The sequence below is a fragment of the Pogona vitticeps genome, chromosome 2, assembly GCF_051106095.1.
Source record: "Pogona vitticeps strain Pit_001003342236 chromosome 2, PviZW2.1, whole genome shotgun sequence".
Classification (NCBI taxonomy): domain Eukaryota; kingdom Metazoa; phylum Chordata; class Lepidosauria; order Squamata; family Agamidae; genus Pogona; species Pogona vitticeps.
In genome coordinates this window covers 295,532,871-295,557,992 of record NC_135784.1, presented here as the reverse complement: position 1 = coordinate 295,557,992, position 25,122 = coordinate 295,532,871, and the positions used below count along the sequence as shown (strand labels likewise).

At 40.7% G+C, this 25,122-nt stretch overlaps 1 protein-coding gene across 5 annotated transcripts in view; it reads right to left on the bottom strand.

Moving 5' to 3' along the window:
• The window catches only part of PDZD2 (PDZ domain containing 2), a 202,559-nt gene that overhangs the window by 133,972 nt on the left and 43,465 nt on the right, over nt 1-25,122 (bottom strand). The window contains exon 1 of one of the 5 annotated variants that reach the window (XM_020804899.3): nt 5,440-5,524. The exons of the other annotated variants lie outside the window; for them this stretch is intronic. The gene's annotated coding sequence lies outside the window, so the exon portion shown is untranslated. Of the gene's footprint in view, nt 1-5,439; nt 5,525-25,122 lie in introns of those variants that run through there. 5 annotated transcript variants of the gene reach the window in all.

Sequence of the window (25,122 nt, the reverse complement as noted above, 5' to 3'; positions counted from 1 at the left end):
TATTATATGGTTTAAAGTACTGGTCCTCAGGGGGGCTTAGAAATCAGAAACAGTGCGCATATTTAAATTGACATAACCTGGTGTATTTAAAACAGAACAAGAGATTAAATGGATATCAAGAGAATTTTCTTCCCCTGCTCAGATACTGGAATTATGAACTAAGAGTCACTAAAAATTAAAAATAATTAAAAGAAAAATATCTGCTGCTCCATTATTTCACAGGTACTTCCTGTGGCAGATGAAAAGTGTTGTATGTTCTTCTTAATCTGCTATTCTAACACACTGTCACAGTACATGGTGCCTCCAGATGTCTTCGATTACAACTCCATCATTTCTCAGTAAGACTATTGGCTATTCTAGATGTGGATAATAGGAACTACTGTATAGTATAACACATTTCGAGGGCACCAAATTGGAGATAAATTCTCTAATAAATCTTCACTGGAGCAACACTGACAATAACAATGCTTTCTTTTAATAAATTCTACATTCACTGATTTTTTTTTTACTGTGGGTTGAGCAAAGCCCACACTGTAGCCAAATCAGGGTGCCATTAAAAACTGGAACCGTCTAGATGGGCAACAGTTAACAGTACATTGAGGTTGTTGTGTTCGGGTGTGGGTTTTTTTAATTGTAGTATTAGCTATTTTGAGCGGTACTTCCGCAATCAGAGAGGCAAAGCCACCATTATATTATTGGTGAAATATAGCGGTTGGCTATGGAATTCCACAGGTAATTTCCCTCATGTCTGCATCTAATTGTGTGTTGTCTATTCAGACTGCTAGCAGCCATCCCATGTCTCAGACCGAGAGAGTGTTCTCCTACATTTCTTAACTGGTAAGCCCTTTCTTTAAAAACACATATCAAGAATTCAAGTGTTGTCGTTTAGTCGTGTCTGACTCTTCGTGACCCCATGGACCAGAGCACGCCAGGCCCTCCTGTCTTCCACTGCCTCCCGGAGTTGTGTCAAATTCATTCTGGTAGCTTCGATGACACTGTCCAACCATCTCATCCTCTGTTGTCCCCTTCTCTTCTTGCCTTCACACTTTCCTAACATCAAGGTCTTTTCCAAGGAATCTTCTCATGAGATGGCCAAAGTACTGGAGCCTCAGCTTCAGGATCTGTCCTTCCAGTGAGCACTCAGGGTTGATTTCCTTTTGAATTGATAGGTTTGTTCTCCTTGCAGTCCAGGGGACTCTCAAGAGCCTCCTCCAGCACCACAGTTCAAAGGCATCAATTCTTCTTTCTTTATGGTCCAGTTCTCACTTCCATATATCACTACAAATTCAAGTAGTGTTTTCTAAACATTACACAAGGACTCTATTGTGGAAGTATCCCCCCCCCTTCCATGGTTCATCAGAACACTCAGTTTAGGCACAGAGCCCCCCCCCCTCCATATGAACACTCTGAGGAATAGAGTATGTACCTGGATTGGTGCTATATAATGTGTGAAACACCCTACAGTCTCTTTCCTGAAATCCACTTATCCTTTCCTTATTGTCAAGAAACAGAAAGATCAATGCTTCCCCAGATATGTACTAATTGCCTTTTTAATTCTTATGAATGGGATGCTTCACATACTTAAAGCTTAGCTAACATTATCTGGCCAGGCTGCCTGCAGGCAGTCTCAAAGAGCTTAGCTAAGTATGTGTTGTAATAGCTAGGTATTCGTATTACAACCTTCAAAGCAACCACAAACAGTCTCTCTTGGCCACTTACACTGGCCTAGAAAACCAGTCAAACAATAGTACTTCATTAAATGAGGTGCACTCTTATCCTGCTTTCCTCAGCCTATTATATTTAGCTTTCCTTTCAAATTTGCCCTGGGCTAAAACTCTCCACTCTGGATAAAGGAGTGAGGGTAGGTGCAATGGAGCAGGGAATTTTTTCCCCCAGGCCCAGTGTGGTGTAGTGGACAGAGTAGCCGGCTAGGACCCAGGAGGCCTGGATTAAAATCCCTGCCCAGCCATGGAAACTCACTGGAAATGTGGAATTGGTAAAGTCACTCCTTAAATATCTCACTTACCCTGAAAGCTCTATTAGGGTCACTATAAGTCAGTTCTGACTTGATGGCATGTAACATGACATAACCCCCATGATGACCCTCACCACTGCCACAAGAAAGTACAACTTACTCATTTCTTGCAATCCTCACTTGCATCATGTTCACTACTCCCTTTCTTAAGATATCTGATCTGGCCAAGTTGACAGATGCCTGATTACATCCTGTTTGGACTACTACAATGTCCTTAGTTTGGAGTTGCCATTACAAAGTGTTGGGAAACTTCAGCTGGTCCAAGAAGGCTGCCACCAGACTGTTGACTAGCCTTAGTTACAGAGAACATGTGTCTCTCTGGTTATGACACCTTCACTGGCTACTGGTATATTTCTGGGTAAAACTCAAAGTGCTAGTTATGAGCTTCTAGGGAGGCTCTTCTCTGATTCTCGTCAGTATCAGAGGTTATGTCTGGTGGGGACACAAGGAACACTTTTTGCTACTCAGTAAGCAAAGCCCTTTTAATTAAAGGCAGCTTTTGCCATATAATCTGGTCTGCTGTCAAAGGGGGTTAACTTCTTAGGTGCTATTTCTGGGGACTCTTCTATTTTTAAATCGATTGGTTTTTATGTTTTCTTATGGCTTTTGTTTTTAATTATGTATTTTAGCGCTCCTCGCTAGGCTGATAAAGAAAAGCAGAAGCATTTGAAATGTGTATTTATTGCAGGATGCTAAGAATTTCTCGGATCAAGAAGATGACCAGTAAAGAAACACTAAGTTGCATGAATAAAAACCAAGATAGCATAAAATATATTGAACGCTGAAAACTGAAATACTTTGGCCACATAATGGGACATTAGCAATACAGATTGCTACCACTGATAGTTCAAGGTAAAGTAAACTGCAAAGATCTACAGAAATGAGAATGACCTCTTAGCTGAAAAACTTTGGAGACTGTTTTAGATTAAATGCAGCATTACTGCTCAGACTTGCTGGATCTTGAGGAAGACTGGCCGTAACATTCAAGGAAAGGAAACATAGGTATGTCTGCATCATATATAAGGAGACGTTGCACCAATAATGTGGAAATTATTGCCAGAAGGGATGCACAGAGCTCATGTTTTGCAATGTTACAAAGCAAAGAAGGACAACATATAATTTGTCTTATGTTATTAGGGTACAGCTCCTTTCACCCCTCTCCATCATCTCTGCTGGTTAGGACTGATGGGAGATACAGTACAAAAAAAATCATCTGGGCACCCACCAGTTGCCCAACTCTGTTGTAAAACAGGAAGTGACATCATTTGGTCAAATGGAAATAAGATGGGAAAGATGAGTCTAAAATACAAAGCAAAGGCCTATAGTAATAGAAGAGCATAAATGGAATTGATTTCAGAAAGAGGGCTGGAGAAATATCTCTTACCTAAGCTGGACTAATTAAAGCTATGTCAGATGCTGAAAATACTTAAAACATAATATAGTCCAATAGATATGTGTTCCTGGATGCAAATGTTACAACAGATTAATTTCTGAATGAGTCATTTTACCACTAGAATAATCCATGTGACCTTCCCAAGAGTGAGAAGCCATGCTGTAAGATGCCTGAGATGAGTAAACAAGCCTAAACTTGCAATGCAGGGAAAGTCACATTACTCATTTCTTGCAATCCTTAATTTATTGGGAGGATCCTATACTGTACCCTGTGCCAGTCCAGAGAGATAAAAGCCAGTGGCTTCCTAATGGCTTGTATTTCCTGAAACAGCAGCAGCCAAGCTGCTGGATCAGAACCAAGAAAAGGTTTCCAAACTCCCTTGTACCTAACAGTATTGGGCCAAGATTTCTCGCTGGGCCGAGCAACCACCTCCAAAGATTTCCTTAATTTAAAAAGAATGAATTTCATCTCTTTCCTAGTGAGTGAAATAAAGAAAACTTTTAAAAGGATCTTGTTATTTCCAGGCTGCTGACTAATTAAGGGAGGCTGTCTTCCCAAGCGCTGAGAATACACCAATCAACTCTGTTTTGACAAACATTTACAAGACAATGAGAGAAGCTGTGTGTGCAGCCTCCTAATGAAGAGCAAACCTACATTACAAGCAACTCAAAATAGAACCAAATAATCAGTCAACTAGATTGTAACTAAAACTTTCCTAGAAGCATTTCTGCTTTCTTGCAGTCTGACTCCCACCAACTCTGGGCTGGTCCTTTTCCCTCACTCAGGGCCAACACAGAGAGACGATTAGGTGAACGCAGGTTTCTCTGTTACCTGTGCAATACTATTCCCTTTGGGAATGGGCCATACAACTACAGCAGATACAACACAATGAGCTTGGAAGCATTTATATTTTGGAGCAGCAGCTCCCAGAATCTCCCAACTAATGTGGCAAGTGGTGCAAATTATGCAATTAATCTTCTGGTGTAAAAAGGAAACAGAAGCCTAGTGCATTATTTGTTAATATACACCAGTGGCAGTGGGGGAAACTACCTCTCCCCCTTTAATGTGCTGAAGGCACTACTAGAGACATTTCAATGAGTGTGTCCTTACTCTCTTCCATGTGTTTAGCCAGACCAGAGAATAGGATAATCCAGGGATAAAGCCCAAATTGCAGCCAAAAGGACCCAGGGTTTAACAACAATTCTGCAAGGTAAACTTGTACAGTACCTTTCTGTCCAACTCCATCTGGCCCAGGAAGCCACAGAGCTTAAAGGATGTTCCTATGATTCTATGAAGACAAAGTATAATCATGTGCCCATGGTTCTTTGATGACCTCTTGAAAAACTGAAGTTACAAGCAAGCAACTTATCCTTTTCAGAGCTTTTAGGCTGAAACCATTAACCAGAATAACTAGAAAAGGCTGGAACTGGTACCAAGGCTTCCATGAATGATGTTCATACACACATGGTGTAAGGAAGTAAGTTTATTTAGAAGGAAGAGAAAGAGGGAACAAGATATACTGAGAACTAGAATGACATTAGGGAAATGCATATAACATGCAGAAAGTGAGAAAGCTAAGCTAGCTATCCATATGTATATAAAATTATAGAGACCACACAAGAAAATGACCTAAAGCAATAGAAACAAAAGTCAAGAGTGAGACAAGTGGTGAAGATAGCTTTTATATGAAAAAACACTTGTATACCACAACAAACCTAATCAAACTGACTGGTTAAAGATATCAATGCCAGAATTTCTAGCACTTTGGTACATTTGCTTATTCCCACAGGAACCCAGCTGAAAGTAGTTACAGTACTGTAATAAGCAAGGCTTTCTTAACCTTGGAAAAAAGAAAACAAAGATTAGGCAGGTGTCTACACCATGATATGAGCTCATTCTGTGAGCAAAATGGATTCTGCAAAGAGAAACAGGAAAATGCCTTCATTTTATCAAAAAGATCATCCCAAACCTGCCCTTTGTCTTCCTCTTAGATTCTTGTAGCGTGCCCTACCTGGGGCTGCTTCTGGAAAGAAGTCAGAAAGTTCAGTAGCTACCGAAATACTGCAGCCATGTTGCTAACTGCAGCTGGTTATTAGGGTTATTATCTGAAGCACAAATACCATAATTCTCCATGCTGGGACTTTTCTCAACCTTTCTGAGACCTTATAGAACCTACAGTAAATGTGACACACCTGGGAGGAAGGCTTAAATTGGAAGGCTTTGAGGCAAAGCTAAGCTGCACCCAAGGTTCCTGTTGCAGTACTAGCTACGAGTTTTCTCTCTGAGCAAGAAACATGGGGGGGGGGTGTGGCACTAAGCCTCAAAGTCTTTCCATAGATGCTCTTCTCCCAGGTATCAGATTTATGATCTCTAAGGTGTCTGTAAGGTACGTAGAACCCAGAGAATGGAAGAAATTGGGTTTTCATAATCCAGAAAATCCAAAAATCCTACCCTTGCTGGTTATGGAAATAGAAATCTATTGCTACATGAACAACTTCACTGGCTGTTGGTCCATTTCCAGAAACAATTAATAGGGCTACGGTATTTCCCCCCAAGTAAGGCAGGTTCTTATATTTATTTTTGCTCCAAAAAATGCACTAGGGTATATTTTCAGGGGATTTTTTTTTTAATGTACCACAATCTACATTCAAATACAGTCATGCCATTTTCTTCTGGTTGCTCCACAATGCTGGAGGGCAGAGTTATTTTGGGGGTAGGGCTTATATTACAAGTACCCTTAAAAATCATACTAGGGCTTATTTTCAGGTTAGGTCTTATTTTGGGGGAAACAGGGTAGTTATGACTCTACAGTGTGGAAGCACCATTATCTTCTCATGTGAATCTGCTGAGGTCTTGCAATCTTCAGGAAAAGCTTTTTCTTAGTTCCACTACTCTCACAGGAATGTGTGAGGGGACACAAAAAACAACTTTCTTGTTGGCTGCTCCTGAACGGTAAAAAACTGCTTTCCAAGTAAAGTCACCTCAGTTCTCCTTAGGCCAGCAGACAAAGCTCTCTCTGTTTAGACAGACCTTTCGGTGGATGCTACATTTTCTTCATCTTCTTATTTTGTGTGTTTAAATGGTATTTACCGTACATTGCTTATCTTTAATACAGTTACCTGTTTGATTGTGTTTTCATATTGCAGCTTATTCTCTTTTTAGCTGTATTAATTTTAATTAATATTGTGAGCCTCCTGGGGTTCCGGCAAGGGCAGGATTAGATATTGAATAAACAAACAAATAAAATTATGTTATGTCTTCAAGTGTCACAATTAATATTGTAAGTTCCCTGTCAAGCACTCTTCATAATGGAAATTCCCCTGCAACATCCAGAGGGCATTCATACCTGCTTTGTACCAATTTTTTTTTTTTTTTTTTTTTTTTTTTAGAGTTCCTGAATCTTTTGGAACCTACTAGAAATCTTGTGGTGGTTTTTCACCACCAAGTGACAGAAAAGGATGCACGGCACAATGCCATATCTGAATCTATCACGACATTCCTTGATAGTAATACCGTCCTTAGATAGAGTAAAAGTTACCTTGGTCCACTGAATAACATTCACAGAATTCACATCATGCCATCTTAATATTTGATGCAACAATAGCTAAAGAACTCATCTTCACTTGGACATTGATGTTGATGTATTTATATAAACAAGAAAAGTGTTGCTTCTAAGTGGGGAAGCGATGTTATTTTTATTTTTTTATTTTACTTATGTTATTTCTATCCCGCCTATCTGATCGTATTCGACCACTCTAGGCGGCTTACAATAAAAACAATGATATAATTTTTACAACATTACAGGTAGAACATAGTAAAGATAGAAAACAAAATAGAAGAAAAAATCGTCAAGGGTTTTCTGTTGGGAAGGCCTGCCTATACATCAGTGTTTTTAGTTGTTTCTTAAAAATGCCCAGTGAGGGAGCCGCACGAATCTCAGGGGGTAAGTTGTTCCAAAGGCGAGGAGCCACCGCTGAGAAGGCCCGATTTCTGGTCTTTTCCTTTCCGGCCTCTCTCGGCGTTAGGCTCCTTAGCCTCACCTCCTGGCTCGCGCGAGTGACACAGGTAGATCTTGGTGGGAGAAGGCGTTCCTAGTTAAGCCAGGTAATTAAGATACTAATGGAGGGAGCTCTGGAAAACAAGTTAATATACTCTGTGTTGTATGTTAAAATACCTAGTGATACAAAGGCATGCACCAGTCAACGGTTCCAAATTTTTAAAAATCTAAATAAAATAAAACAGACTATGAAGCTCTATGCACACATTATGTACCAGATTGTGAGCATCTGTCTTGAAGAAAGGGCATGGGTATATCTTATATCTCCTTTATCCATCATTTGCACTTTGAGTATTGTTACCCGCCAAGAAATCTCAACAAGTGATGAGACGTTTCTTTTGAGCTCCATGTGAGCAGGCTCAAGGAAAACACCTTACATATTAGTAATACATAAGAAGAGCTTCATATTCCCATTTTTTTTTGCACTCACCCTTTGTCCCTAGTCAATGTTTTTAAAAAACCACACACTTTTCCATATAAGGTCTGTAACCTAACTTTATAATGGTTCAAGGCTGAATAAAGGCTAACTTTATACTGTAATGGTTTAAGGCTGAATAATAAGTTTAGATGTTTTAATAGCATTTGTATGAGTTATGTTGCCTTCAATCATTTATCATTCCTTTGTCATCCATCTTTCAAATCCTCCTAGAGATCTCGTCGGATTTCTAAAATTTCCTAGAGGATAGCCCTAGAACTTGTAGGAGTCTAGAGTTTGTTTAATAGAATAATCTGTAGTTTTCTAGCTTTTGTGCTTTTTCTGGTTAATTATTGCAGTTTTGATTTTGTTTTGTTTTGTTTATTCTGACAGCAGCTGTCCTCAGTCCTCAACTGACGAATTACTTCAGTTTTGTAACTGTCTACAGGCAGACAACATGGCTTTATTTGTATATCTAATGACTCGGGTACACAAGACAGAAGAATTGTGTGCCTAGAGGTATAGCACTGTAACAGCATGAAATATTCATTTTCCTTAATGTGTGCTCTGACTCTTATAGAAGAAAGAAGTGAACACTGCAAAACCTTGCTGTAAGGGTAGTAGGGTAGCACAGTTAGATGTGGACATAGCCCTGTATTTGAACTAGGTTTAGCATGTTTGAAATTTGATTTTTAAAACATGACTACACAATGCACAAGGAAGGGGGGGGTTGCCTGTCCTTTTTTTGTTTGGAAAATGAGGTACTTTATTTATTTTAGTTAACTTAACTTATATGCTGCCCACACTACCCAAAGGACTCTGGGTAGCTTACAACAATTGAAATATAGTTAAAAAGCTAAAAAAATTAAAATATAAAGTCTAAAAATTGCCATCAGGACCCACAGTTGATTTTATTTCAATTAAAAGCCTTCTGGAACAGGAAGGTTTTGATCTGGCACCAAAATGTCATCAGCATTGGCGCCAGACAAATCTCAGTCGGGAGGGCATTCCATAGTCTGGGGGGCAGCTGCAAAGAAGGCCTTTTGTGTACAAGCCCTCTCTCTTACCTCCTTGAGGGAACGGCTCTTTCAAAAGGGCCCCCTGGCTAGATCTTAACTGCCGGTTAGGCTCATATGGAAGGAGGCAGTCCTTCAGGTATTCAGGGCCCAAGCTGTTTAGGGCTTTATATGTCAAAACAGCTGGATGCGAGACGGTTGGTTTTTTAAATCACTAGTGAAAGCAATTTATTTTCAATTGTTTTGGCATATCTGTAGGTCTAAATTATGCCTGTGGGGTTTGCACTCACTGGCATGCCTTCCCTGCTCCCTCCCTGTGTATCACCCACCTTCACAAGCCTAAAAGTGCAGGTGTAGTCAAAATGTTTCTGGCCTTTTTCAGCCAAAGATGGCAGTGGCTACTGGCTGTGAGAGGCAGCCTGTGAATGGGAAAGTCGGCTCAGGATAAAGCCTCGAATTTAACAATTAGAAGCCCATGTAGCTTCCTCGACCTATACACAACACAATTTAAAACTGTGGATTAAAAGTTTTCCCAAGAGGATGCACACACCAACCCGAAAAACTTCAAGACTACCATGTGACTTTAAACCAAATTAAAAAACACAATCCATTACCCGGTTTATTTCAATAGTGTAACTGTGCCGTAAGATTACTAAAGAACATATGGAACGGATGTCTGAAGAAATACCTGAACAAGAGAGCCGAACATCAAAGTAAAGCTTTGGTCAAGAAAGAAATGGGAAGAGTAGAACCTAATTGTGAGGATATTTGCATTTTAATTTTCATGCACAAAACAGCATCCCTCACTTTCCTTCACAAAGAAGCAATCAAAGAAATCTGATTAGTGGCAGATTTCAAAAAGTAACAATGCCTAGCCACTGAATATCATTTTTTGCCTTTCAACATGTTGTGGCAAATGTTATCTTTTGAGTTAAGGATTATATTATCTTTCAAGTTAAGGATTATATTATCATTTCTCGAGTTAGGGATTTGATTATTTTAAAGACCAAGGAAAGTAGGTCAGGAGAATTTACCTTCTAACCTAATAAAAGCTGCGATCCTCCTTGAATATCTTAAGAAGGGAGAAGGGGGGGGAGACATCCTTTCAAAACAGCAGAAGCTGAAAAATAAAAAATAAAAACGAAGCAAAATCAGCAGGACTTACTGAAAAGCTGAAATAATTTTTTCTACACTTCTTTATCCAGAATGTCATTATCAACTGTGTTGCACAGACCATTCCTAAAGAACGGTTTGCGTTAGAATTTATAATCTGCAAAAGAGTTTGCCAAAGGAAGGGTATGAAGATTGCCAAGAGAGGACACTGACAGATCAGTTCGAGAAAAGAAACTCCAGCAGTGTGTGTAATGGATGAAAACATACAACATTTTCAGAGCAGTGGAAACTGCCGGAGAATTCCCATACCCAGCAGTGGACTTTGGGCAGGATTTGGGGGTAAAGCTCCAGGTTCCGATTCAGTGGAAAGAGCAAGAAGACTCCCAAATCCTGATATTCAGGCTGCAGTTCCCAGCATTCGTTACCATTGGCTATAAAATGGCCGCAACTGATGGAAGTGGCATTCTAGCAATGTCTGGAGGGCCACAGGTTGCACTCCCAACTTGAAATACTGTATGTACCTGCTCTCATCACATGGAGCTGTTAAGTGTATGTGGGCCTCTTTTTGTTCTCTGATAAGCTCTGAAAACTCCGATTTGAAAGATTCCAGCTGGAACAATCTCAAGTGAAAGTAAGTGGTGGAGAGCACCTACTAGCTAACTACCACAATGTCAGCAACCCAGGTCCCCTTTCAATCCCTGGCAATTTTGCCATTGTCTCTTACTTTGGCAATGTCAAAAAGGTATATAATAAATATTCACAAATGTTCTCATCCTTGAAAAGAAATGGTGTCTCAGCATGGCAGGACACTGTGTTGAAAAAACTGGCAACTGCTGTGAGAACTTTCATTCCTTCATGAGAGCAAAAGGATTAGCAATTTTCCCCATCACCTTAGCAAGGAAAGGTACAGTATTTTGCTCAGTAAGCCTTGTATTTCGTGCAGAACACAGGGCTTTGTATAAAAGTGCATGAAATATACCCAAGAGTCCCAAAATTGTGCAATAGCTTCTGTTGTAATTATTTTACACCTTCTGTGTGCCTTAATGCAGGCAAAGCAACAACTGCTTGGCAAGAACATTCATATCTCATTTTATTAAGGGGAAACCACAGAGTGGAGAAAGAAGAGGCACATGGAACAACAGATAATGACTAAATGTAGATATGAGACTAAAAACATTACTGATGTAGACATTAGTTCTTCATCTATTGTACAAAACTGAAGATCACACAGAAGCCTTCCTGCAGATGTTTGCACTGTACATGAAGTCTCAGTGATATGGAGTTAGCATAGCACTAGTCTTCTTCATGCAGTCATTGGAGTGTGTGAGAGAAACATCTGGAGGGCTAAAGACAGAGTTGGAAAGAGCTTCATAGAAATGGGGAAATGGATAAGGAAAAAAGGGTACTATATATTTTACTTATTTGTACAATTTAATGCTTAATCTTATGCCAATCCAACAGGATTCTCAGGCAACTTTTACCACAGGTTAGACATAAAAAATGACTAGAAGACAGTAAAGCAGTACAATATAAAAAAATCAGTATGCGGTGGGATAAAAAGTAAAGAGTCTGAAAAATAATAATACTTCCAACATTTTTGGTGCCCCAACAATGTCAGGCTTGGTAGCAGAAGAAGGAATTCTGGGAGCCACTACCAAAAAGGCCCTTTCTCTGGCCACCACCTGCCCACTTCCAAGCGCTGTGCAATCTGGAAAAAGGCCATCAATAAGAAGGCAGTCTGTAAGATATTGGGACCCTGAGGTATTTAGGACTTCAAAGGCTAATACATCATCAAAGCGACCAACATGAATTTGACCCAACTCCAGGAGGCAGTGGAAGACAGGAGGCCCTGGTGTGCTCTGGTCCATGGGGTCACGAAGAGTCAGACACGACTTAACGACTAAACAACAACAAGATACTGCACTATGCAACACATAACATAAGGCAAGCTTGTGCTAGGAAAAATAAATGTCTTTTATCTCCTACGAGAGCTCTCCTTCTAATTATGTGCGAATAATATTGTCTAGTTCAGCCCCAAGCTAAGCTTTGTAGATACAACTAGTGCTCCTAGTATCCTTAAACTTCAAATTTACTCCTTTAGGTGTAGTAAAACCTCGTCAAGATGAATGGGCCGATATACCAGCCACCAACCTCACATCCATCTCATCTCAGCTGAGCTTCAATTCATTGGATATACAGGCTTAAGAAAAGAGGTTGAAGACTAAGAAACCACAGTTAGAAATTATTAAGTCCTTTGCAAGAAAAGAAGACCTTTGGGCATATGTGTTGAACTAATAAGATCTATTTAGCCAATAATGAATGGTTGGAGCTTTGTTGTTTAGCAAGGTAAAGAGACAAAGTTAAAACTAAGCATCAGCCATTCTCCGCCTGGTGCTCAAACACAACAGGGAGATCCTGACACCCTATCATGATATGTTTAGCCTTGACAATGATTGGACTGGACAGCAGCTCCTTAAAGAGTGAGGGAAAATGTAACAAGAGAATGGGGAATCAAGCATGACTATAGAGGTTTAAAGAGGCATAAGACATGAACATAATGAGTTGATAAAAATGTCTTTCATTCATTTAAATTATACCTCATTTATCTCTATCATAAAAAATGATACAATTTAGGCTATGCAGATGACACCATCTTACTAGCAGAAAGCAGCAATGAGTTAAAATTATTTTTGGTGAAAAAGATGGAAGTGTTCAAGCAGGACTGCAGACCAAAAATCATGACAACAGAACTACACAACCTTAATGTTGACCATGAAGGACTTGAAATAGTTAAAGATTTTGTATATCTTGGTTCAGTCGTCAATCCCAGGGGAGAGCAGCAGCCGAGAAATCAGAAGACAACCATGTTGGGAGAGGTTGAAGGCAGCAGGAAAAGGGGAAGATCAAATATGAGATAGATTGACTCCATCTAGGAATCCACAGCCTTTGGAGGATTGTAGATTATTCTACACATTGTAGATTGTTCATCCACAGACTCACCATAAATTGGAGGCGTCTTGATGGCACTAACAATAACCTATTTAGATATTCTCCACCATCACCGCTGCTACTCATGAATTCCAGATTTAAGATTCAGGAAAGGAAACTGTATGAAATGCCAAAAACCTGTAATTTAAAAAGGCCCCCGTAAAATGGATCCCTACAGCATGTGCTTACAAGCTGCTTCGAACAGTTTCAGCCCACCAATTTCTTTAAATCATATAGGTTGCATTTTGTTGCTGTTGTTTAAAAGTAGAGACTGACTTTCGTTAATATGTGATAATCACCTGCAATCAAGGATCAGGGTGATCAGTGCCAATCAGTCTGGGAAATACAGCCACCACCTCCTTAGCCCTTGCCATGGTGTCTGCATCAGAATAATCCAGTGGCAGTACAAGCCACAACAGACATAATTTTTCCATGCCACTCTTCAAGACAGAATTCTGCAACAGGGTGTCCTCCTCTTGTGTAACTCTCATCAGTTCCAAGCAGGATGGCTACTGATCTCCTGATGGGAGTTACACACCAAAGCAAGAGGTGAGGCCAATGCCCACTACCAGTTGGTACTATACCCCTAAGAGAGCCCAACCATGTTCCTCAAAGGCTTTCCACTGGAAGGACTCAAAGACATTTTTATTAGACATTTTATTATTATTACTTCAGTTCATATTCAGAAGCATAGTGCCTCTGAATAAGGAGGATCTACACATCATAGACTAATGGTGATTGATCTTCCCATAGGAAAGCCACATATGGAAAGTAATCGGAGAAGAAATTTACACATTCCACTATCCTAGCTTTTTGACACTTTTATGGGTTTTGTCTCATAGGCAATAATTGGAGAGAAAAAATACTCTTTTTTTGACCAGAAACCCTAGAATGCTGGGGAATTCTGGGGGAGGAGGAGTCCTCCCAAAATAACTTCTCCAATCCCCATTTATTTTACATTTATAAGGTCTTTTTTTTTTATTGAAAAGAGGTAGGGGTGGGAAAGTAAGTAGCCTTCTACGGCCACCCAGAGAGAAGCGATCTTCTTGAGGGAGTCTCTATGGGTGAATTACAGTCCTGCTCGTTGCTCCGTATCTTTTGCCGGCCTCTCTGTTCCACTGGCAGAGCCTCTGCTCCGGCTGCTGCTCTTTTTGAAGGGTCCCAAATGGAAAGCAGATGGTCTGTGCTGTGCTGTCTTGGAGACGTGCCTTGATTTCAGACTGAAGAAAATGCACTTGGACATATTCTTGGTCCCGGTGCAGTGAAAGAGGAAAAATGGGACAGGAGGCTCCAGAAGAAGTCTGCTGCCTTGTGGTGTGGGAGATGTCTGATAGCCAGCGCAAAGGATCACAGAGAAGCCAGTATAGCAGGCTTTGAGCCTCAGTCAAGAGTCTATAAAAGATACTTTTTTGGGCTACAGTGCCTAGGAAATTCCAGTAGCCAAGGTGGCTAGCTGGAAAACTCTGGGAGTTTTAATCCAAGAATTAAATGCCTTTTCCCTTTTCAGCTTATATGAAGAGAGGAAACGTGGAGGACTGTCCCAGCTTTGTACAGCCCTATCTTTTGAAGCAGGCAGCTAAGTACGCAAGAAGCCTCAAAGACTACGGAAGTTTTCAGGATTTATGCCTCGCATGCTAACCATGGAACCCTCCTTTGGAATGGGGCTAAACGTACAGCTATATGCATTGATTTGCATGCCATTTGAAAAGCCAGAGGAGAGGTAATCTGACATCTGCCGTTTCTTGCCAACGATGGAAAACCAAACAATATGTCCATGCTCTCTATAATCAGACTATTAGTGAAAACCTCACAGGTCACAAAGCAAATTAATTGGGCTGCCATTTCAGTTAACAAAGATTTCCTTTTTAAAAAAAAAATCCTGTGTAGAGAACCAGTCTGGTGTTGTGGGTAGAATACAGGACTAGAAATTGGGGAGACCAATGTTCAAATCAGCACTCACCCACGAAACACACTGGATGACTTGAGTCCAGTTATACTGTGTCAGCCTAACCTACCTCACAAGGGTGTTGTCAGGACAAAGAAAGGAACAACAGGGCAGCTACATATGCCATCTCCAGCTCACTGGGCTAAAAGTGGGATAGAAATGGAATAAATAAATAAACAGATGTACACACTCACACGTGTGTGCATATCAATATATACATGCACATATACTTATTAATAACAGCACCACAAGAACTCAACTTGCCAAAAGAATCTAGGTTTCATATCAGCAATGACTCATTTCTATCACATAATAATTTTACAGAGGGAGAGTTAACCTTGCCAAGTCTGTTGCAGCAAAAAGAAACAAGCCTCCAGCACCTTAAAACCCACCAAATTTATGTACAGACTGTCATCCTAACTGACCTACTGAGTTCATCTTCAAGATATCAAGAAAATCTTTTGTTGTTTTTCTGTCACACAAAATGATCAGAAACAACAAGACGCTGCAGGTTGGTCTGGCTAAACAATGATTATGCTTAAAAAAAATGAACAAGTGGCTTGCTGGATGTATTGTTCGGCATTCACAACATCAAGAGGTTTTACATTGCAGCCTGAAGAAATAATTACTGAAAAAGAAATCACACTAGAAATATCCTGCTTAAGCAGTTACATTGCCATCATATGACAAGGTGACTCCAGGCTTATCTGCTTAACGATAAAAGGAAGTTATCCCTAGGTAACCAGCTACGGTGAAATGTCCTTAAAAATGCAAGGAAAAGGCCTGTGAAGCATCAGATCAGTGAGAATTGTACATTTTATTTCTAACTTCACAAGCACAGTCGCCTTCACACAACTGCAACTGGAGACCATACTTCCAACAGGCATGTTGGCTGGGGATGATGGAAACTGTAGTTAAACACATCTGCAAGGGAGACAGGTTAAGGAGAGTTAGTACAGATATGGAAATATATTTATTTGTTTGTTTATTTATTTATTTAAAATATGTTTACCCCATCTTTCTCTTTAAAAGGACCCAAGGCAGCTTACATCATTAAAAAGACCGCTAAAATGCAACCACTGTGGACCAGGGCAGTATACCTCTGAATATCAGGTGCTGCATACAAGCAATGGGGCAAGACTATCGGTTTCATACTGTGCTTCTTTATCACTCAGAGTGGCTTCCATGGAGAACAGTGTGTAACTGGGAAAAATTACTTGTTTTCAAGACTTATGACTTCCCAAATCCTGAGCTGGCTAGAAAATTATGGGAGTCGTTGTTTTAAGAAAAACAACTTTCCGAAGCTGTGGTGTGGTGTGCCGGAGGGCCCTTGTCTGGTCTAGCAAGGCATGTTTGGGACTTTTGTATTTAATTTGGCTGGGTTGTGCCTCGTGCACTCAACCTCTTCAAACATACCTGTTAAGGAGGAAAATTATTATTATTATTTTCCAGCCAAGATTTAAAAGCATTCCTGAAACAGACAAAAGAAATCTCTCTCTCTCTCTCTCTTCCACATGAACAATCTGTTTCTCATTTGCCCTAACGCACACTGGCCGAAGTGTACTGCCTACAGACTCCAAAGTAAGGCATGAACCAAGGCCCAGTTATAAATACACTTGACTGCAAAGCTCTGGCAGGGACATAACCTTGACCTCATGCCACAGACTCTGCAGTGTTTGTCATGCAAGGCTTTAAGAACCAACAGCTTCCATTGTAAAAGCAACAGCCCCCCCCTCCGGGACGCCATTTTTTGAACTATATAAACTGTATATGGAATTTTATTTTATTTTTTGGCATTTCCACCCGACTGTATGAGTCTGAAAAATTGTCCACGTGGCCAACAATCTTGATAAAACACAGTTCAAAACGCTATCCAATAAAAAAAAAATTCCAGGCTCATCTCTGCATGGTGCCACTGAAATACAGTCTAGAAAATTAATCTGCTAATTAATTGAAATATTATCTGTCTCTCTAATGCAATGCAGCCGTATCAATCCGATGCAGTCTTGAACACATCTACTCAGAAGCAAGCCTTACTGACCCCATTACTCTCAAGGATAGTAAGTACAGTACTGGATTACAGCCCTATTTACTGGAATGCCATTATCTTTCCCCTTCCCCACACTGAGTCTTCTACTACTACAACACAGCACCGCTTCTTGTCACCGGGAAACTAGGTCAAAGATCTGTGCATGCGCATGGTGGGTGTGCCAGTCCATAGCTTTCCTCTGTTCTCACAGATTCCCAAACTTTTGGAGAACATGACCGCTTTTTTTAATCTTTGAGAAGTCATCCTCATCTGCTTTCCCATTCTCCGACCCCCTTTAAAAAAATTTCAATGCACTATTTAAAATTAAAAATAAATGGGAAAAGTGAATTTAAAATATTTTAAATTAGAAATAGACACAAATAGCATTTCTTCAGAAACCCAAAATCTCAACAACAGTATCTATCTGGAAAAAAAAAGTTTAAACAATTAATAGATATTGCTGTGGAAGGTTTGGATTTCTGAAGAAATGCTAATTGTGCCTATTTTTAATTTAAGATTTTTTTAAAAAATTCCTATATAAGGGCTCTGATGCCCTGATGGTTATGCTTTAGTCTTGTGAGATTGGGGCTCATGTACAGTAAGAGAACGGGACTGAATGTGCAGGGATTATAATAGTTCCGTGCTGAGCCTCTGAACTTTTAAGTTCCTTTCTGCTCAGTGAGACAAGGCTGAACACAGTCACACCCACTCAAGGTGGGCAATGTCAGACATTTCCAGAAGCAAATACCAATGGGTTCCCTTCCAGGACCCTTATGTTTTGACACACTGGGCCAAAGCCCCGTTTGCCTCACCTTACTTACATCTCTGGTGTTAACTTGTTTGCCCGCTCACCCCTTTTAATCTCAAGTCTGTGTATGTGTTCTTTTCTGTCAAATCATATCTGACTTAAAGTGACCCTAATACAGTTTTCAAGGTAAGTGAGATATTTAAGATACGGCTTTACCAGTTCAGCCATACCCCCCCCCCCGTGAGTTTCCATGGCTGAGTGGCAATTTGAATCCAGGTCTCTTGTGTTCTGCTCAATCATGGGGATGTGGTTCAACCACAAGACTCATTGGGAGGGAGGCCATTGAAAACCATTCTTTAAATATATATACCTTAAATATCTCACTTACATTAAAAGCCCTATTAGGATCACTTAAGTCAGTCCTGATTGAATGGCACATAATACACTCACTAAAATAAAGCTACTGTAGGTTTAGAGATGTCCACAAATATCTTAAGAGTCTCATGCACCGTCAAATCTCTGACCCCAATTACTTTTCGTGTTCTTTTCTAGAGGTCTTTTCATAAGGGCAAGTTGCCGATAATCTAGGTTGGAACAAAGATCTTGTGTTAGGTGCGGTGTTTTTAAAACTGGTGATAATAGAATTTCCCTGATTTTTGAAAAGAAAATATATTGTGACAGTATTTAGGAGAAAAATATACAAAAATATGCAATCATTCATTGAGGAGACGTATGCAGATAAATAGATACGCCACACTCCATTCAGAAAGGTTTACTTCTAAGTAAGCCTGCACATGATTTGAACACACCATTTCTATTTCTATCCCTCTCTTTGCCAATGTCATGCCGTGTCTGCTTTAGCCCTCAGCTTCTCCCTCAGTTGACAATTTCCTATGGCTGCTATCATTGGATTTAATGGGGCTGGAAAACCTCCATAAAATTGGAACATTTGATATGCTATGACAGTTTCACTAGCTGGCTTGATAGCTCGGTGGTTTAGTTATCTGGCTGCAGAGTAAGAGGCTGCAAGTTCAACACCCCACTGTGCATCTCAGAAGAGCCGGCCTGTGTGGCCTTCGGTAAGCTGATCAGTCCCAGGGTGCCTGAAAAAGAAAGCAATGGCAAACTAGTTCTGTGTATTCTCTAGCAAAAACCCCTGGAAAGGATCACCATAAGTCAGAATCAACTTGATCGCACACAATTATTGTCTTGGATGCATGCCTTAACATGGTGAAGAGGTTTGTGTGTGTCAGTGAAGCTGAGAACAATGCCACGAGGACTCCATTACGAGCCTGGATTTCTAGCAGGGTCCACCAAGGCGGAATGGTCACAACTGAGACAACAAACTAAGGCATCTATCCTCTTCAAGGCAGCTACTGGGCAGCAAGAATAGCTGAAGGTGCCACTGGTGGAGGAGGCAACAGTGGTGACAGTGAAGCTAACATATGCTAGCACTGCACAGAATGTGGCAATGGTAAACCCTTGCTGAAATGTCGCTAATGACACAACTAGATTAAAGCTGAAAGGATGTCTAGTGGCTGACCTGCACAGAAGTGAAAGGAAAGTTTGATGCTGTTCCACACATAGAGTTGGAACATGAAACATGAGAAGTATGAATCAAGGTAAACTGTAAATCATAAAGAAAGAAATGGAATGTATAAATACTGCAGCGCTTGGTGTCAGCGAACAAAAGTGGTCTGGGAAAGAATGTTTTCCGTCAGACAATTGCAGAGTGTTCTACAGTGGAAATAATAAATGCAGAAGAAATGGAGTGGTTTTAATACTAAGGCAAGATGAAGCACAGGCAATAAGGGGCTATAGTGTAAAGGTCTGACCAAATAATATAAATTAGACTCTGTGGAAAACCTATCAAAATAACCATCATTCAAGTCTGTTTTGTATACAATACAAAATGGTTCAATCATCAATCCAAAATAATTAAATCATCCATCCAAATGGAAACTGCAACCAAGAAATCAGAAGGAGACAGAGACTTGGAAGGGCAGCAATGAAGAAATTAAAAAAGATAATCAAGGGTAAACATGTGTCACTAATAGCGATAGTGGAAACCACAGGTTTTGCAGTTTGGCCATGGAAGTGCTGTTCCATGGCCACTCCCAGCTTTCCTTGCCCCACCTCCTTCAGTGGGCATCCGCTCCAAGGCAGTGACATGGCTTCCCAGCCCTTCCTGCTCTGGAGGGTGCTCACTTAGAGGCAGCACCCAGAGGAGGCAGGGCTGGGAAGCTGCACCAGTGCTTCTAAGTGGAAGCCTGCCAGAGGAGGCAGGGCTGGGAAGCCAGGATGCCCATGGAACAGCTGTGCAGCCAAACCACACTTTGTGCCCATCTCTAGTCAATAGAGACCAAGTCAAGATAATCTAGACTCTTATATTCCTGATCACCATGTATGGGTGTGAAAGCCAGACAGTAAAGAAAGCTGACAGGGGGGAAAAGAGAGGCATTTTAAATACTGCATGGTGCTGGAGGAGAGCTTTGTGAATACCCTGAACGGCCAGAAAGACAAACAAGTGGGTCCTTGAGCAAATCAAGCCTGAACTATCTCTGGAGGCAAAAAAAACACACACAAAAAACCCCCAATGAGACTGAAGTTGTGCTACTTTGGGCACATCAAGAGAAGGCAAGATCCTCTAGAAACATTAATGATACTGGGAAAGGTTGAAGGCAGCACGAAAAGTGAAAGACCAAATATGAGATGAATTGACTCCATAAAGGAAGCCAGGGAAATTTACAAGAGCTTAACAAGGCTGTTAAGGACAGGACATGTTGGTCACCCTGAGTCGGAAGCAACTTGACAGCATGTAACAATAACAAATGACATTTTCAAGAACTTTGTAATGTACAGTACATGCACTGGTTAGTGGCAATCCTTATCATTTTTAAAATTTAGTGCCCTTTTAAACCGCAGCAGATATACTTAATTCATTCTTGCACAATACAGTAAATGAGACAAGTTAAATAATTTCTTCCTGAGTACAAGTTTGTTATGCTTGTTCTTGATCTTAGAAGGAATATGCACACGTTTTGTGCATTTTTTTCAAGATACTGTACCTAAGATTGACTGCATCAATAGTCATGCATCAACTATTGCCCTGTAGTAAAGCCTGTAACACCGGATGTATTATTTGTGTCTTTGTGATCAATCAGCCTATCCTGTTATTCTCGCAGTGTGTCTAGCTCCACTAAAAGAAAAACATACTAACTGTGCACAAAGATAGAATACTTTGCAGAAATTGGTGGGGTGGGGAATCCATTTGGTATCCCAATCTCATACTGGAGACGAGATATTTCAAGGATTTGGAGCACTGTGGAGATACTGCCTTGCAAGACCGAGAAAGCCAGCCTCTGCTAAAATCTGGGCAATGAAAATATTTCTTCCCATGCCTGTGTTCTGTGCCATCAAGTCGGAACCAACTTACAGTGACCCTGGCAGGACTTTCAAGGCAATTAAGATATTTAAGGAGTAGTTTTACCAGTTCTGTTCCCCCAGAACCTAGCAGGGATTTGAACTGTAAGCCGCCTAGAGTGGTTGCAATGACCAGATAGGCAGGGTATAAATAGAATGAATGAATGAATGAATGAATGAATGAATGAATGAATGAATGAATGAATTCTGTTCACCAGAGCCTTAGTCCATCACTCTATCCACTACCACACCACACTGGGAATCCACTTCCATGCCTCATTTCATGTTATTAGGCAAGCCAAGGAAGAGGTTTATAATATCAGAACCTTTTCCATTCCATCCAATTCCACTCCTCTCTGTGAGGTGTTTTTTTTTTTTTTTTTTGTAAAGAAGTGTTATGTTATGCCATTCCCAAGACCTTAGCTATGACTACTTATCATCCTTATTTCAAACTGTCTCAAACCAGCAGCTGATGTAAAAACGGAGATAAGGGTGTACTACCTTCCTGTCTCACCCAGACTTGGTTAAAATGGGGCTGTGGGGGGGAAAAGCATACACAAAGACATGCAGTACAGTCTAAACATTTCTTCTAAGAACCTTGAGTTTTTTGTATGCCTCTGAGGATTCCCACTCATCGGACCATACTGTCCTCTGCAACTGCTACATCCAACTGAGATTTCAGCCTCATATCCACTATGACAAACCTGTCAGTCAGGATCCTTAAACCTCAAGGCAAGGGTTTATTTGTGAAACTGTAACTTCCATGGATGATTTTTTTTCAGAGGATCTTTGAAGTTTTGGACTTAAAAAAAAAAACAAATCTTCCTCTATTCAGAGATACATAGGTTTTTTGAAAATGCAGCTTTGCTTAGAGCATTTTCAGGGCACCATGATACATTCAAAGAGAACTAATTAAGTACTGTACGCATTTCTTGTTGGGGCGGCTTGGAGGAACAAATGAGGGAGATTTCATCAGATGTAAACACTTTGTAGCTGCGTGAAATTTCTGAGTGCACAATGCTCAGGAGCTGTCCGCAAGGGTAGAGGGATGTTGCTCCGTAGCAATCCCTCCTAATTTCAAAGTCGATGCAGAGTTTTCACCCACCTCTCAAGCTAACATCAAAAACCACCATTGACTTCAAGTAGAATGAAAACTTCACCACCACCCACCCACATCAAGAATTAACCTCAGATGCCTTGTGCCAAGATTCCTATGGAGAACTCTGTGGCTCATTTTAAACAAAACAATGAACAACTGCAGTGACAGTCAAATCAAGGGAACGCCGCATGGCAGCAGATCTTGGGAATGAGAAGCAGCGGGGAGCCTTAACTGTAAACGTCACCCATCAGGAATGTCCAAATCCCGACTGGCACTAATTAGATCTACAACCAGCAGACTTTAGCTCCACATGGGCACACAACAAAACAAAACTTTTCACTGAGCCAATCCCTATACTCCCATTTGTTGGTCATGCTGAAGTTTCTCACGGATTTTTGCTTCAGCATGCACCTCTCTGCCCTCCGTGGTGTCCACAGGAGGTCATTTAAATTGTTCTGTGGGTCTCTGTAGCAATTCCCTAGCTAAGGGCTTCTCTCCAAAGACTTCATGCATTCAGTGAAGTGGATTCTCGTCTACAAAAGCTTATGCCGGAATAAATCTGTTACTCTTTTGAAATGTCACTCTGCCGTTTTGCACCACATCTGACTTAAAATCCTTCTGGACAGGGCAAAACCTCCAGTGAGATCACTTCACATCATAGGTGGAGCAGAGGAGACGACAATCAACACACATTCCTGCTACAAATCCAGTACTTTCTGGAGCACCCCCTCCGTAGAACAGAAATGGCAGGCTGCTACTTTAAAATGAATTGCGGAGAGGGGTTGAAACATCATACAGACTGTAAAGTAATACATAAAGATGACTTTTCTAGATAATGTGAAGTAAATAATTGCAGCAGCATTCCACATACTCATTATTGGTGCTTCAGTATAGCAAAGCCAATTAGTACATACTTTCATCTCAACCAATTAAAAGGTGGGGCTAAAAAAAATCCTCAGAGAAATGTTCCCTCTGGTATCCCTGGGAATGATTCAAAGCCATCGGTCTCGCATATAAATCCCATTTTCATAAACTTTGTCAGAACGTTGCTGTTCTATTTTTATGTATGTTGATATATGTAAATATTTCTCTATGTGTATGTGCATCCCTCTCTCTCTCTCTCTCTTTCTCTCTCTCTCTCTCTCTCTCTCTCTTCTATCTCTCTAGAACACTGAGGGATAACAAGGCAGCATTACAAACCTTCATTTTGGCCAATTCCCAGTCTCTGCTCTGCAGAAAAGGCAGCTGTCACCCCCGACACTGAGCTTAATACTCCTGTAAATCTTTGAGTGGCACCCAACAGGCAACTCTGATCATCAGCCTGCCAATTTGGATGGCACTCTAATAGTAGAGGAGTTGGCCTTTCATTATGACTGCAAATACCACTGGCTGAGCATTGCCAATTACATTATTCACAGCACTGTGTCAAGAAAGCCACCCGCCCCAGCCAGGTTCATTCATGCATGCATTATATTTGCTTCCTCTATGCTGAATGACTGAAACCCTTTTCAGGCGCTACAACATCCAGTGTTCTGATGATGCACAGAGAGGGTTACTTAGCCCCGCACCTGTCCTCATTGTTTTCACCATGTTTTTCAGTGCCTTGTCTGAACAGGAGAAATCCTGCTTGTGTGTAGACTCTCCTTATGCAACATCAGAAGACTTGAGTTTATAACGTCTGAATAGGGCTTAATTCACAAGGGAATTGTAGAAAAGCAAGCATAAAATGAAACAAAACTTCTGGGTTTTATCCAGCGCACTGCTTGCACAAAGATGTTTGTACAAAGTAAATGTTCTGTCTCCTCCCAAACTCCAGTCCATGAAATATCTCTCCTGAGTTCCCACAGCTCCCAGGAAAGGCTTGATATGTTCTAAGATGATGATGATGATGCTAACGAAGGCAAAGCTCTTGCTCATACAAGCTACTATAGCCCAATTTTTCCAAGTTCCTCTTCCACTGAGGTTTCCTGCCCAATACCCCAGGTATTTATTACGCATCTATTAATAGCTGTCTCAGTAGCTAAGCTACAGAGAACCTCTGTATTCACAAATTGTATACCGTATATTTTCAAACCAGTTGCTTCCAAGCACCAGTACAAGAGTGTTATAGCCCATGTATGGACTTCTGAAAGACATTTGGTTTGTATGGGAAACAGAATACTGGTGTAGGTAGACTGGATTCAGTAGGGCTCTTCTTAAGTGCTTATGTTGCGAGATTAGTATGGCCTGCCTTTGTTTTGTTCCTAAACCTCCACTGAATCTAGGACATGAAAGTTTCTAGGCCCCGTGCTGTACTGCATCCTATTTGAACTGGAAGCCACTTACCTTTATCACTGGGATGAATGTGTATCTGAGCATATTATTAAGAAAAAAAATTAGGCACAAGGACATAGGAATAAGCCAAGCCAAGTTTAGCCACTTTAAAGGGCTAGCTAGCTGAAAGGTAGTTTCTGCAGAAAGCCAATGGCTGTATGCACACAGAGGAACAATGGAAGTGTTAACACCATGGCAAGCCTTTTAATAAAGCCACGATGCAGTATTCTCTTTTAAATGAAGAAAAACCACCTTCCTTCAGCTTTCCGGAGGAAAGCACAAACTTATGAATATTGCAGTACTTTCCTTAATGCGTTCACTTGGAGTAAAGTAAGCATATGCTGCATGCCAATGGGTTTTGAAACACAGATCTTGACATTACGATGGTTCACAGCAGCAATTATTTTATGGAAGTCAAATGTTAATCAAAGTCCACCCTTCAACTATTGTCTCAATTTAAACTGGAAGGCTTCTGAAGGACAAAGATGAAATAATGTTATTCTGTAAACTAGGGGTGGGGGAAAATGCAGCCCTGGAGTTGTTGGACT